Source organism: Choristoneura fumiferana, chromosome 11 (genome assembly GCF_025370935.1).
Source record: "Choristoneura fumiferana chromosome 11, NRCan_CFum_1, whole genome shotgun sequence".
Taxonomy (NCBI): domain Eukaryota; kingdom Metazoa; phylum Arthropoda; class Insecta; order Lepidoptera; family Tortricidae; genus Choristoneura; species Choristoneura fumiferana.
Window position 1 is genome coordinate 2,845,469 of NC_133482.1, and position 15,684 is coordinate 2,861,152.

The window sequence follows — 15,684 nt, forward strand, 5'->3', positions numbered from 1 at the left end:
CCTGATGTGTTCAATCATCTCAATGCAAATTTCGGAATCGTTTTCTATCATGTCAAATATACTCCACCGTAAAACTGACTATAATAAAATAAAATTATCACTGGAAAATTGATTTTCTGTTGGTAATAAAGTTTTAAGTATTTAAATTATTGGGTAGGCATCAAAATAGATTCCTATACTTAAAAAGCTCTTACTTATTAGCAGAAACACAAACAACGACTATTTTTGGACACACGCCGATTCTTGCGGGGTTGCATTGCCCTATGGTTGGAAAAGCACGCTTAAAATCATCATGTAATAATATAGTAGATTGATAACCAAGGGTGGAAAGTGACCCATTTCACCTGAGATATTTCGAGGGGAAATGGGTAATTTCACCCGAGTTAGACACTCTACTTTTAATTTCGACTGTGAGGAAAGTAAAATACCTAGTACAAAAAAATGAGAATAATAATAAATTGAATTTCAGTATTCAGTAAATTGAATTTACTTATAGGTATCCAACCTTCAACGGTACCTTTTCGACCTGGCCACTTGCCACGGCCGACTATAAAAAAAAATCGAGTTGGTCACGACCAAGGAGCTTATATACCTACAAAACTGGAAGTGGAACGCCGAACGAAGAAGTTTGACGTTTATTACTTATTTATATATTCCATCTCTTTCTTTCACATTTCACGAATATGTTCGTGACGTAATAAGGAATTTCTTGTTTCAAACGGATGTTCGGCGTTCAACCTTCAGTGTTGTATATAAGCTCCTTGGTCACGACGTGCATCTAGATGGCCATGCCGAAACGTGAAAAAAAAGTTTCATTGACGTAACTCAATTATCTTCGACTCCGTAGATAATCGAAATTTAAAAAAAAAATACTTTCCACCCTAGAGATGAAAACTCAATTTTCCACCCGGCTATCTACCCATGAAAATTAAACTTTCCGAACAGGAGAGATGAAAACGTTATTTTAGGCTCCGTTTTCACCAGAGATGTGCAAAGATGTGTTGCGAGCAATGTGTTTCTCATGAAGCAATAGAAACGCTTAATTTACCTCTCCTCGCTACGCTCAGCTGTTTCTACTACAGATGTGCTGTGCGAGGAGACGTAAATGAAGCGTTTCTATTGGTGTCAAGTGTCCCGTGATGTTTATTTTTATTTATTTTATTGGTTCATGAAAAACACGTTCCTCGCACATCTTTGGTGGAAACGCTGCTTTATTGTTAACTGCAGCAAAAGTTTTCTACCTGCAAGTAGGTATTAGTGTTTCATTTTTAAAACCGTCCGCTTTAAGGAAATCTATATTTCACATTGGTTCTATTATTATCAATGATTAAATGAAAATAACCTAATTTTAATGTTTATGGTTATGCAAGGCGTGCTGGTTAACAAATATGTACAAATACAACGAATTATTTTCCCCTAATATTATTATATTAATACGATAGTTAATTTTGAAGTGACTGATGCTTCATTGGTTTTAAATGAAATTATATTATTGGTCTTAAGTATCTAATTTAATTGCGATATTTGATTGTTGTCACATACGCAGATAAAGTTAAATTTACACCCGTCTAACGGTTGATGAAACAGTTTATAAATTATGACAAAGTTTGCATGATATTTCTATGCAGACTAGATGGTATTTTTAGGGTCTATATCGACTGGTCGAAAGGTCTGTCATAATATAATGTTTGACATAACTCTTTTTTTCTCTGAAACCATTTATTTTTCAGAATTGTTATAAAACAAACCTAACCTAACCTATAGAGTTCTACATGATGACCATTTAAAAAATTATGAAAAATGTACGGTTTCAGCGCAGCGGGAAAAAAAGTTATCACTAACAATAATTATGACAAACATTACGACTTATAAAATTATGGCACTCAAAAGGATCCTGGTATTTTTATCATGATTTTGCAGCTTGTGTGAACTAGTTATTCAGAAAAATCGGAGGCGCTAACTATATTTTTCATTAGCGATAGTTGCGAAAAAAAACAACATTTATGCAATTAAAAAGAGAATCAATCAGCTTTATGTAGGATATTAAAATGATGATAATGCCATGTATATTAAATTAATTGTAGTAAAGTAAAAATAATCGCCAGAAAATATGTGTTGTCGAAAATTCTTGGGAAAATACTACTTAATGGGTATTTCCATCTTAAGGTATGTAGATGTCTTGTTCTCTTTGAAACTATTTAAATTTATGTGACGAGTTGCCATTACAAAAATATCTAAATCAGATTATCGTAGGTATTTAAACTATACATTATTGTTTTAAAATATGCAATTTGTCTTCATTACTTACGAAACCAAAAAAACAGTGAAATTCTCTTTACAGATGGTTTGTTAGGCACGAAAATTATTTATGAAAAATATTGTTACGTTGTCCTATAACTTTTGCAATGGCAACAGTTTAAATGATTGTACAATTTCCTGTTAGAATAAACTGTTTGTGTTAATTTTTAAAATTGTGGTTCCTTTGACATGAAATAGGTAGTTATTTTGCTATTCTTTTGTTCCATTTAAAATGTATATTTATATTTTAATTCGAAATATACCTACTGATAAATTACTATTTCAAAATTATGTTTTTTCAATTACCATCTTTGTTTCTAGGAAGTTGTTTTGCGTTAATTAGAGTCATAATTTTAGACGATACTTACAGTCGCAAACAGGGATTGTTCATCCACTTCCTACTGCTCATAATCGTGGTTGTAATTAATGAAAATATTTAGAGCTTGTCTAAGCTAAAAAGACGTGCCTCTCAACTAAACCAGTTGATTATCTATGACTAGTTAGACAGCAAATCTTACAATAACCGCCTGAATCTAACGAGGAACTAAATTACCCATAACAATCTAAAATCTAATAATACTTTTAAACGAGTAACTCTGGGAAAACGCTTATGATTCGAATTTTAACCCGAGCAAGCCGTCGCCCTGGTACTTACATTTATGTGTGTACGCCGCCCGTATTTAAATTTGCTCATGTCGTAAATGCGGTGGTAGGGCACGTCATTTTAGATTAGTCAAGGTCTACACGAGTATGCATAGGGATCTCCCCATATCTATCGACGCGAAATCAAAGCCGATCAAAAAACGATTTATTTTCACTCAATAAAAGCAAAACGTTTGCCGACGGAAAAACGTCTTTTTCGCTGTTATTGCATGGACATAAAGCATTTTTTGATCGGCTAAAGGCAATTCTGCGTCGATAGGTGTGGGAAACCTACTCGGCTAAATAACGAACAGTGGCGAGAACCTCTATACTTTTTTGCGATGGTACAGTCGAGTGCAAAAATATGGACTTATTTAACCCTCCAAATATATGTACTTACCACAGATTCTTATTCCGACGTAATAAGGCTGTGGTAACATAAAAAAGTAAAATGTAAAAAAGGTTTATTAAAAATAAAGGTTATAAATCGTTTACAGTCTCATATTTGGGATTCACAACATCAGGTTGCCGAGATCACTAAAATTATTTAGTGAAACATAAAATTTAAAACAAAACAATGTACTGTCTAGCACATACCTACATTTTTGAGTGGTTGGAATAGATACATATTTTTGCACTTGACTCTACATCTACCAGAAAAAATATCGGGTAAGTTTCATACAACTTTTAATTTATGAAAAGTTGTATGAAATATTTGCTCTTCACGAAAAGCAGTTGCGGATTGTCATGAATTTCCAAAAAAGGCTGATTCAGTAAACTGTTCACAATTTACCATATCAGTTAAAATTATGATACTAATTGAAGCTGATTTATTAGTTTATATGGACAACATGTCAGATGATAGACTAGTTGATTGTGTTATTTTGATAAATTATTGTTATATGATTAAAGTGTTTGTTAAGTAATAAACATTGATTTTCATTAGTCCTTTCTTTAAATTAAATACAGACTTAAATGCACAAGTTTGAATGTGTGTGTGTGTGTGTGTGTGTGTGTGTGTGTGTGTGTGTGTGTGTGTGTGTGTGTGTGTGTGTGTGTGCTTTCATGCTAAAAGGCTTAAATATATGAGTTTATTGCAAACACTAAATAGTAAGCAGTACAGGAAACACAGATAAGGCGGTTATAACAGAAAATACGTATCAGGTCTCAACACAAGGTCCGTTGCGTGGCCGGTCTAGTCAGCCACCAAAGACGTTGTGCACAGGCAACACGCCAAATTCGTCTGGAACAGACGCGTAGGCCTGATGATGTACAATTAGTAGTCCAGAAAATGCGACCTCTAGCTCTCGCAGATTAAATGAATTTGAATATCATGAACAAAAAGGTCAAGAAACTTCAACACACTTGATACAACTCTGATCCTATCTAATCCCCACGGTGTGCCGTATCGCCAACATTGACGAGGCCCGCCTTAGTCTGGATTAATTAAGAGGTCTGCTGCATCTAGACAATAGCATTACTGGAACCAAGATGGCCGCTACAATTTACGCTAGGGGATTTTTAAACCGCGCAAAAATAGGGGTGCTTTTTAGGGTTCGGGCCAAAACGACCCGGTCCCGGTGTCTGTGGGCCGCGGCTTTGTCAGCTATCAATGCTAGACGTTTTGCACGGATATATACACGCCAAAATCCGCCAGAACGCTAGGCCTGATGATTTACAATTGGTAGTCCAGAAAATCTCACCGTTTAACAAGTATTAAGGTCATGAATTTGCATATCATGAACATTTCAAAAGGTCATGAAATTCTAACATATCATGAAACAAATCGGTTTGCCGCTATCGCTTCCGCTCGGTGTGCCGTATCACCTAACATCCTCGCTTCTTCGATCTAATTAAGAGGTCTGCTGCATCTAGACAATAGCATTACTGGAACCAAGATGGCCGCTACAATTTACGCTAGGGCCAATTGATCGAATTTTTAAACCCCGGCGCAAAAATAGGGGTGCTTTTTAGGGTTCCGGAGCCAAAATGGCAAAAACGGAACCCTTATAGTTTCGCCATGTCTGTCTGTCTGTCCGTCCGCGGCTTTGCTCAGGAACTATCAATGCTAGAAAGCTGTAATTTTGCACGGATATATATATAAACTATGCCGACAAAATGGTACAATAAAAAAATAGAAAATATATTTTTTTAGGGTACCTCCCATAGACGTAAGGTGGGGGTGATCTTTTTTTTCTCATCCAACCCTATAGCGTTGGATAGGTCTTTTAAAAATATTAGATTTTTCGATTCAGTGATTTGTTTGCGAAATATTCAACTTTAAAGTGCAAACTTTCATTACAATTGGGCGCCCCCCCCCTCTAAAATCTAAACCGATGGGTGGAAAATTTTGAAAAAATTCAGGATGGTAGTAAGTATATCAAACTTGCAAGGAAAACTATAACAGCTAAGTTTACTTGAGAATTATTAGTAGTTTAAGAGTAAAATAGCAGCCTAAGGTATAAAATATACCTAAACTTGGAAGATTCCGTATAAAATACGAAATCCATAGAAAAATATTACTTAATTTTTTCGTAATGGCTACGGAACCCTATTTTGGGCGTGTTCGACACGCTCTTGGTCGGTTTTTATGTGTAGGTAAATAGTGTAGTAGTGTCACTTTGTAGTTATTGCCCAAATGTTGATACCGTGAGTTAAAAAGCGTCAAAATCAATCTGAGACCTGTCACGGAGCGGATAATTGGTACATTTTACATAGGAAAGGAGCTCTGCTAACACTGCTATTCATAGATACATACTTTGCACGAAATCCTCGATGCGCAAGTCCAACTCGCATTTGGCCAATCTTCCCTTAACCCTGATACACAAAACGCAATCTACGAGCAGATAAGATTGTCACAGATTGTACACAAAGAACAAAAACGTCTTTAGTACACTGACAAAAGGAACGTCCAAAAGTAACGAAGCTGGCACAAAGAAACAGGAAGCGAGAGAAAAGGAATGGAAAGAAAAATCATTGCACAATGTTTACGGACGTGACGGAGTGTGAATAGGATGGGTTATGAATTTATAAGGACTTTACTACTAGTAGCTTTTGCCTGCGACTTCTGTCGAGGATTCTTTTATCGCTGTCCCGCGGGAACTTTGCAATTTTACGGGATAAATAGTTTTTTAGGGTTCCGTACCCCAATAGGAAAAAAACGGAACTCTTATAGGATCACTTTTTGTCCGTCTGTCTGTCTGTCAAGGCCCTTTTTCTCAGGAAACCGTGGAGGTATCAAGCTGAAATTCATATTAAATACTCAGGTCTACTGTCCCTTAGAGCTATGAAAAAATCAAACTTCTAAGCCAACGCAATCAAAAGATACAGCCGTTTATGCTGCAAATTTTCGACACTCGCAAAGGAATCAAAACCTACAGGGTACTTCCCGTAAACTCAGAATCTTGAAATTTGGTACGAAGCAATGTCTAATAGCACAGATAAAGGAAAAATTGCGAAAAGCGTAAATTTTTAGTTACGTCATATTATAAAATATTTTTAATAATTTGTACGGAACCCTCGGTGCGCGAGTCCGACTCGCACTTGGCCGGTTTTTTTTTACTTAGTTTATAATTAATTTATCTTTGTGCCAAATTTTATCCAAGTCCGTTATTACGAGTAGATTTAGGGTTCCGTACCATACTTACCTCAGTAAGGTCTCTCGTATCGTATATCTGTCTGTCCGTCTGTCACAAACTATTTGCTCCGAAATTACAGGCCCGATTAAGTTGAAATTTTGCAAGTAGGCGACCCAAAAAAAGAATGTATAACCATAAATAAATATTTTTTAAATAAATTTTAAAAAGCTAAAAAATATATCTTATGAAATATAGTAAGTAGTAATGTAGTATAGTAATGTCCTAGTGCCCAACGCTAATGCCCAATAAATGACACCCGGTACCACTACCATGAGCTTACAGTGACCGTACTCGTAGAGACAGCGTAAATTATTTATAGAGGCGCTGTACAATTCTCCATACAAATAATTTACGCTGTCGCTATCGAGTAGGGTCACTGTAAACTCATGGCAGTGGTACTGCTGTCACCTCTAACTATTGGGACAGTGACGAGCACTCGACTTTTACCTTACTCAAAGATGCGAGCCAGAATTTGAACCCACGATGAGGCCACAGGTCAAACCACTAGACCACCACAGCATTTATTTTGAATTTTTATATAAACCCACATTGTGAAGAACCTTCAATCCGCGAGTTCATTCAGCCTTAGCCGATTTTCTTAATTTCAATTTAAACTATATTTAATTCAAATATGTATTTTTTGACGATTTACTAAATGTAACAAAATTTACAGCTATACTTTGACTCAAAAACATATAAAGAACCTCAAAGAATTATGAGCGTGGCGAGCGTTGCAAACAGCACAAATGTATTTTTAATTTCACGAGGAAAATCCCGTATTACCTTGGAGCTAGCGTGAAGGATTGCCTCTTTAGCGGGGCTTGCACTTTGAGGCCTTAATTTAATCGTCGGTTTGCTTTGCTACTCTTGCTACTTGAAAAAAGCAGTCAAGATCGAGTCGAACCTACGCGGGATCCATACAAAGTATTCATGTTAAAATGTATATTTTTACGGCCGTATGTATATAAATACCCAATCAGCATAGCAAAATTTGTATACCCTTTTTATTATACCAAGATACTAAAGTGTCAGTATGAAATGTCAAATGTAAAAATAATGTGACCAGCATAATACGAACTATAACCGATTATGGAAACAAAAATAAAAATGCCGAGGACCTGGAATCGATTCCCAGCGCTGGTCTTATTTTTCTGGTTTTTCTGTGCATCTATATTTCAGTTTGTGTTTTCGATATAGGTTTTACGGGATGACCGTAAAAGTAACAAAAAATTTGGAATTGAAATAAAAAATACAAAAAAATTCAAAAAAAAACAATCTTAACAAAAATAAAATTAAAGCATTCATATTCTACTTTCCATGCATTGAGCTTTAAGGCAGAACTTGCTTAGAATCAAAAATGAAATGTATACATCAACATCTACAAAAAGTCAAAATATCTCCTAAACGGTAGAATTTGACCCATTTTACCGTTTTTAGAATGTCTTAAGTGCCCTACGTGTGTATGTCACAGATCCGTTCATATCTTAACATTTTGTACATAATAACTAACATAGCATAGCAAGAGGAGCGAAAACTGGCTAGGGTTTGCAATCAATGAAAAAATTAATGAAATGTTTTTTTGTGGCCAGTCCGTCGTGATGCTGTGATTATCAAATGTTTTAAATATACTCTTTATAAGAGACTCTTTACCCCCTTCTCGATTTACGAGTATTTTTGTAACGACCTGTACATGTATGCACAAACTTTAACGTAAACTTGCCTGTACGATTAGTTTACGTGGTGTTCAACCGCTAGCTGTCCTTAATTTAAATCAAACAACGGTTGCTCGGCGTATAACAATGTATTTCATTTTGACACCCTATATATACTAGTCAGGAAAAATCTCGCCAGCGCGATTCAGGGTGGTATAATTTTCCGTACAGCGACATCTATCGGTATATAAATTAAACAAAGATACATATTACTGCTATACACGTGGCCTTTCTTGAGTGAAATATGCGCTCTCTTGTCGCGCCCGCGCAGTATGTTACGTAGCCGCGAGTTTGCGGTTCGCGTCTTGCTCTAAATCTTAGGAGCATTGTGATAAGCGAGGCGTGAGCGGAAAGCGGGTAAAAGTATCCGCCTTCTAGCACGTTGAAGTGAGCACAGTGTTAATACGTCAATTGAAGGAATTTATGTTTTAACACAAAACATCAACACGGCCTAAATGAAATTGTCAATTCATTAACTGCTTAACTGAGTACTTTAATGATGTCAGTATACTTACTGCTAAAAGAAAGCTATGTATTTTGACAAAAAAATGTTCTCATTGAATTAAACTTGGATCAGCTAGATAGATTAAATTTCTATATACCTATGTTTTCTGTGTTGCTTACTATGTGTTGGTGTTCAATAAAGAGTCATTGTATTGTATTTTATTGTATAACAACTTTAAGCCCGGTTTAGACCTGCAAGAAAAATCGTGTACAGTCGGCCCATGAAAATGTTGAAAACTTTAGTACTTTGTCAAATTAAACCAGATCAAGGCAAGTGGTACCCGTGATGAAATAGGTTGTCAGTATTTGTATTATTATCTTTTACACTGAGCCACGTCACTTCTCCCTTGCCTATGGTTTTAATTTTTTTTTCTCCGTCTGACTGGGGCAAAGGAACTGGCTCATGCATACATGTTTATTTAACGTTTAGGCTCCACAGAAAACCAGCGTTGCTGCATATAATATGCGGCAACACATGCTGAGTGGAGACACTTTTTGGTATCCTGCCGTGTCATCAAGTAACATAGTTTTAGTGCTAGTTCTAGTCTTAGTTTTAGGTGGTACTTATGGAGCCAAAATAAACCTTTCTTTCTTTCTTTCAATGTCAATGTGACATGGTTTTAAGTTGCTTATCATTTTCATGGGCCGACTGTACATGCGGCGCTCGATTGGCTACTACAAACTCGTTCGCTTTATGGAATATCAATTTGATTCAACTTGCACGATTTTTCTTGCTAGTCTATACTGAGCTATAGAATGTAAATATATCAATAATACCAAATAGTAAATATTTATATCGGATAACTTTTAGGTATAATTTACCCGCTCGCTCAAACACTCACGTACCTACACTTATGCACAGAAGCACTCAGCGTTCTACACCTGACCACTGGCCGCAAGATACTGCCAGCTGTCAGATTTATGTTCACTTGCATGCTTTTTAATCTAGGTTTAAGTGGTCTTAAATCCTGTCAGATCCATACAAGAACTGTCAGTCAGCCTTAAATCGAGATTTAAAAAAGCCTACAAGACGCCCTTAATGTTTTCGTATAAAGTACTTGTGTAGCTCAATCAGATAACCCTGCTTTTATAACAAATGTGAAATGTGAGTACCTAATGTGTATGAGTGCGTGTATTTCATTTTTACTCATTAAAGCTAAGAACGGCTCAACAGCTATCGTTTGAAAATTACTTACCTAATATGTAGATTACTAAATGTCTTTTTTATTTGTATTTAATTATTTTTGCAGGTGGTAGTGCTTGTGCAAGGTCCGCCCAGATTGCAACCACCATCTTGCTCGATAATCCTGCCGTGAAGCAGCAGTGCTTGCACTGTTGTTTCGGCGTGGAGAGCAAGATAGCCGGTGAAATTACTGGCACTTGAGGTATCCCATCTTAGGCTTCTATAGGTTGGCAACGCATCTGCAATCCCCCTGGTATTGCAGGTGTCTATGGGCGGTGGTGATCTCTTACCATCAGGAGACCCACTTGCTCGTTTGCCATCCAGTCGAATAAAAAAAAAATTGTTTTATTCCAGACATGTTATGTTATGTTTGTTCTCGGCTCTTGGATGTTTAATATGCATTTGAGTATTTATTTATCTGTCCATTCTGATATTGAATGTCCATCCCAGCCTATATATACGTCCCACTGCTGGGCACAGGCCTCCTCTCAGAACAAGAGGGCTGGGCCATAGTTCCCACGCAGGCCCAGTGCGGATTGGGAACTTCACACGCACCATTGAATTGCTTCGCAGGTTTGTGCAGGTTTCCTCACGATGTTTTCCTTCACCGTAAAGCTTATATTGAATGTGAAATATTTAAAACCGTGCTCATAACAGTAGAGACCTGTGCCCTGCAGTGGGACGTATATATAGACCGAGATGATGATGATGATGATGATGCATTAAAAATATTCATACTGTAACAAACTCGGAATTTAACTGTAGTTTTTCGTCGTAAAGGCACAATTGCATCTATTATTAACAGAAATGCATTAAAACTTCTCCTTTTAAGAATCGTTTTAGCTATTTCGCATCGATTTCAGTTCTATCTCTGCGACGTGGCTTCGTTTGGTGCAGCGTCCAAGTATAAAAATCGTTTAGCTGCCTTCCATTTGAATGCTCTAAACTATGTAAATGATATTAAATATAATGACCCGGATAACTCACGTCTTAAATCGAGTTTAGCTCGACATGTTTCGGGCTAATCCGTAGCCCTTCGTCTTCGGAGCAACGCGACTCAGCGGCTGCTGCAACACGCGCACTGCGCGCCGCCGCTCTGTTCGCGCGACTACCCGACGAAACTGACACCGGCACACAACTACCCGCGTTTATGTAAATGATGATTAAAATCGCACTAACTCAGCTATGTTTAAGCAAATACTCTTCTCTTTTAAGAGACTATGAGTTTGCGGCGCTCGCAGTGGAGACAATGGGTCCCTGGTCGGCTGACATGAGGGCCATCATGGGGGCCTTGTCGTCCCGGCTGATAGAGACCTCAGGAGCCCAGAGCTGGCGCTTACCTCTCCCAGCGAATTTCTCTGACTGTACAGAGAGTAATTCCGCCAGTGTGCTGGGTTTATGCCGCAGGAGGACCTCTTAGATGGGTATTTTTTTATAGTTAGGTATATTTATGTAGTTTTTATTTATTTTGTTTTCTATCATATTGTTGTATCTTGTGTTGTGTTCCTAAATATAAATAAATCATCGATTTATTTCTGAAATAAGCTGAATGAATGGACGGTAGCCATTATGTTTTATTGGTTAGCACAGCTATGGTATAATTTAACCCAGACTAATCTATACCGTAAAATAAGTTTTTGTTAAAACAATAATTTTCAATAAAAACTTTTATGCTGACTACTACATTTTTTGTTGATCGTATTCCATTTGTCCTACCAAATTTCAAGTCAATGCCATTAACCTTAGAGGAGTCCCTATGTCATCTATTATAAATTGTACAAGGAAGAACAAAATAGGTAGGAATGCAAGTTTTTAGGTAAGAAATATAATACACATTTTTGTTAGTGTGATATTTAGTTGTAATTTTAAACAAATACTTGAAAATTGCGGTAATATGCTGCATTTCTCGTATTTCTTATATGTATAGGACTTTTGGAAACTATAGGTCTGTAATAATTACATATAAAATATTTGTAACCTTCCCTTTGTATGACTGTTTGTTTCACAATATAATATTGATATAATAAATAAATAAATAAAAAATAAAAAAAGATGGTTTAAGCAGCGTCTATATTGGTTCGTTATTTACGCAAGTGGCTTTTACCAATTTCCGGCCGGCTTAGTAAGCCTTTTATTAGATACTACACACGATAGGTTTCAGAACATTTTTTTTCCCAAACAGAAAAAAGATTACGACATAACTCCTCTCCTTTTTGTTTTTCGTGCTACTGGTCAAATTGATTCGCATGGCCTAAAAATCAATCGTTCCGAATTTCATGCTTTTAACACCATTTGCAGCATTTTTTGGCGTACCGCTAGCACTAGTTAACTTTTATAGGTAGAGTCATTCACGATGACGCGTGCCGTGGTTCTTATTACAATGTCATTAATGTCTAATTTTGACAAAATCACGCGTCTTCGTGGATGACACTAGGTATATACACTCACTTGCCAAGTATAGTATCATATAGTTACTATTGTATAGAATTAGGGAGTACTGCCATAGCCGCTCTTTTAAAAGTAAAATTCTGTGGAATATTCCTAACAATAACACCTAAATTGACTTCACAAAGTGACGCCATTTCACAAAACAAAATTTATCAAGCCCTCAAAGGCTAAGAAATGCCTTTCGCAAGGAAATGATGCGAAATAGCGACACTTCTTGAATTTTTAAGAGTGACTGAAGTAAAAAAGTCGTTGCTTTCGATGACTGCCGTAATATTCCAAAGTACTTCGCATTATTTTGATTAACAACCTTTGGAAGCATCGTAGTGTTGTAGCCAGGTAAACTTTTTACAAGAAACGAATTATCATACACAGCTCCAAAAGCCTACGTTAAGTGAAATAAGTTTTTTTTTTTTTTATTCGACTGGATGGGAAACGAGCAAGTGGGTCTCCTGATGATAAAAGATCACCACCGCCCATAAACATCTGCAACACCAGGGGTATTGCAGATGCGTTGCCAACCTAGAGGCCTAAGATGGGATACCTCTAGTGCCAGTAATTTCACCGGCTGTCTTACTCTCCACGCCGAAACACAGCAGTGCAAGCACTGCTGCTTCACGGCAGGATTAGCGAGCAAGATGGTGGTAGCAATCCGGGCGGACCTTGCAAGTGAAACAAAAGTGAAGAATGAAAGGCGAACGAAGGGGATGAAGGGAGGTTGATAGATTTTCAAAAATAAATACATAATTGTTAACTAAATATGAACCCAAAGAACGGTATTTTATTTCACTGTTGGTATTTCATTTCATTTAAGATGTCGCCGCCTATCTATGTATTGCAAAATATTTACTTACAAATTACTACCGAATCACTGTTAAATTATTACTGAAACTCAGCGCCATTGGAATTATGTTGAGTATAAGTCTCATATTTTTTCTTTTGTCCAGTGATTGTAATGTTTTATGCCGTTAAATAAATGTATTTTCTTCCTGTCAAATTTAATCTGTACCAAAAATATTATTTAAATATCTAATGTCGTTGTGTTTCATTTTAACAAGTATTTCTTAGATATGTCACACATTATTGCACTTTTGAAACGTATTGTGTAATATCTAAAACATAAATTATCTTATCAAACATGAGAACATGACCATTTTGAAATAATGTATAATTTTTGATAAAAAATCAATGTTAACTTGAGCTTTTTTTGACGGAAACTTCTAAACGAATAAACGACATACCTACTATTGAATTCCACTTATAACAAATTCCGACAACGTAAATTTGAAATATTTAATATAATATTAAAATACTGAATACGTACAAAATACTTGCTATCCCAGCACTAGATTTAGGCTCTGTGTAGGAGCGTAAACAGTTTTCTTGTTAAAAATAAATAAGCGACACATAAGCATGCATGACGCCGAAAATGCGAAAAAAGGGACCACCGACATTGTGCGAATGACATCATATCATTGTTCCAAGCGATACCAAGTTACCAAGTTTTACCAATCTTTTTCCAGAAATTCTTGGATATGCATTATATGTGGAATTCGGTTATCGCGCGCTATTTCCTGTTAACTGTGCATTTTTCCGGGATAAAAAGTAGACTATGTCACTCTCTGGGCCATAAACTATCTTTATGCCAAAAATCACGTCGATCCGTCGCTCCGTTTCGACGTGAAAGACGGACAAACACACACACAAACACACATGGATTTCGGGGATAACGCACTGAAAAAACGCATATTAACAAGTTTTAGCCCAGGTACTTTTATTAAATTCCGCAGTGCTTAGAGTCTACAACCAGTATTATGTTACATGTATACAGAATTAGTGTTTCTAGCTAAAAAAAACTCTCGTTAAATCTATATAGGAGTAACGTCGTGATTATGAAAGGGACGGATGATATTGATAATTAATGCATTATGGTGGACCCGTATTTGATTCCTTACATGGCGCTGCAGACAGGACCTCCTAGAAGACTAGCCAACGCTGCGTCATGCGTGAATTCAAAAAACCAGGCTCAAATGATTACAATAATCTTTTTTCAAGACACAGAACCCTAAAAAAATACATAATTTTACGTATTTCCCCCGACACGTAATCCCGAGGCCTAAGCTTTATCCTTCCGGACGGCTGGCTGCACCGTTCTATTGAAATTATACGCTATCAGAATCAGCAGGGCTACTACGAAACTCGAAACTCGAAGTTCGTATCGTACGGTCCCTCTCGCTCTCGTCTTAAATAGTATAAGTGTCAGAGGGACTACACGACACAAACTTCTAGAGTTAAATTGTTACGCTGACGGACGGGCGCAGGCTGAAAATCAGCGCTGCAAGTTTCCTATGCTCGCAGCTTATACTGAGCCTGAGCCCATTGCCACCTGCTTATGTGCTTTTTTTATTTTGTAACCTGTCTTATTTTCAGTGGCAATAAATGATTTTATTATTATTATTCTTAAATACTCGTAGGTCTCCACTCAGCTTAATGCCACGGCAAGCCGCGGCGCTGATTTTCAGTGAGGACCTTATCTAATATTCTAATGATTTAATAATCATAGATCTGTTAAAAAAATAGAAAAATACGAGCAAAATAATTTTGCATTCCATCTCTTGCTAGAAAAACCCCTGACTTTGTCACTTCAAAGTTCAATATCACAAAAATGGCTTAACTGACTTGATGAGACATGTCTAAGAACCATTGCTAGAAAATCTGATTTCAAATAAAAAAACCGCATTCAAGTCGGTCCACCCGTTTAAGCTACGGTGCCACAGACAGACACACATACACACATAGCGGTCAAACTTATTACACCCCTCTTTTTTGGGGGTTAAAAACTAACATAAAACAAAAATAAATTTATTTATTGTTAAATTGGATGGCAACACGGGCGGCTTAAACAGTGTGCAGTTGAATTATTGTTCGAAGTCGCCGCCAAAAGTATACTTTGCAAATATGAATAATTTATTTATTTATTTATTTGTTCCAACATAAAATTACAGCATTACAGTAAACACCAATGCGCTGTAAAATTCAAATTATACATACTAAAAGACATAAAATACATAGAAAAAAAACTATGAATAGCTAGGGATTTTGGAACGTCGTCTTCGTCGCATACCCTAAAACGAAGGAACCACCACACCTCCGCCAGAAGTCGGAGCGCAGGAACATCTGCTGGTGCTTGGCAGGCACTTGGAGTCTAAATGAGCTATAATGTATATTACTATTAAAAAAGGTTATTTAAAAACAACATGCT

The 15,684-nt window shown here is 36.6% G+C and overlaps 1 long non-coding RNA gene across 1 annotated transcript in view; it reads right to left on the reverse strand.

The window, feature by feature from the left end:
• Positions 1 to 60: 60 nt before the first annotated feature.
• LOC141432493 (uncharacterized) overlaps positions 61 to 15,684 on the reverse strand; it is a 126,620-nt gene continuing 110,996 nt past the window's right edge. Inside the window, exon 2 of the long non-coding RNA XR_012451836.1 lies at positions 61 to 3,208. This is a non-coding gene — a long non-coding RNA (uncharacterized lncRNA). The remainder of the gene's footprint in view (positions 3,209 to 15,684) is intronic.